Source organism: Acanthisitta chloris, unplaced genomic scaffold, assembly GCF_000695815.1.
Source record: "Acanthisitta chloris isolate BGI_N310 unplaced genomic scaffold, ASM69581v1 scaffold29428, whole genome shotgun sequence".
Lineage (NCBI taxonomy): Eukaryota > Metazoa > Chordata > Aves > Passeriformes > Acanthisittidae > Acanthisitta > Acanthisitta chloris.
In genome coordinates this window covers 1-499 of record NW_008687996.1, presented here as the reverse complement: position 1 = coordinate 499, position 499 = coordinate 1, and the positions used below count along the sequence as shown (strand labels likewise).

Genomic DNA, 499 nt, shown 5'->3' with positions numbered 1-499 from the left:
GATTGGGGGGATACGTGTGGATTGGGGGATACGTGTGGATTTGGGGATACACGTGGATGGGAATAGGCGTGGAGGGGAAAACGCATGGATCAGGGATGGTCCAACCCCGCGATGGTCCAACCCCGGGACACGCACATCCCCCCTAGGACAACCTCAGCCCCCACGCGACAGGTGACACGCGTGACACCCCACAACTCTCGCTGCTTCCGACTCGGCTCGCAAAAGGTCATTAGGACGCGGCGGATTCCTGGGGGAGCGGCAAAAATGAACGTAAGTAATTAAACCGCTAATTAAACACAAGAAAAAAAAGGAAAAAGTCGAGAAGCTAGCAGAGGATGGTTTCGATCCATCGACCTCTGGGTTATGGGCCCAGCACGCTTCCGCTGCGCCACTCTGCTGTGCGCTCACAGCTCTGCCGGTCAACGGGATAACCGCTGCGGGCGGGAGGGCAGCGTGCCATTGGCTGCGTGCGGTGTGATTGATGTGCGGCCTGACCAAT

At 57.9% G+C, this 499-nt stretch overlaps 1 non-coding gene across 1 annotated transcript; it reads right to left on the bottom strand.

The window, feature by feature from the left end:
• Positions 1-326: 326 nt before the first annotated feature.
• Positions 327-398, bottom strand: TRNAM-CAU. The gene has a single exon. It is a non-coding gene; the product is annotated as a tRNA-Met (tRNA).
• Positions 399-499: the final 101 nt, after the last annotated feature.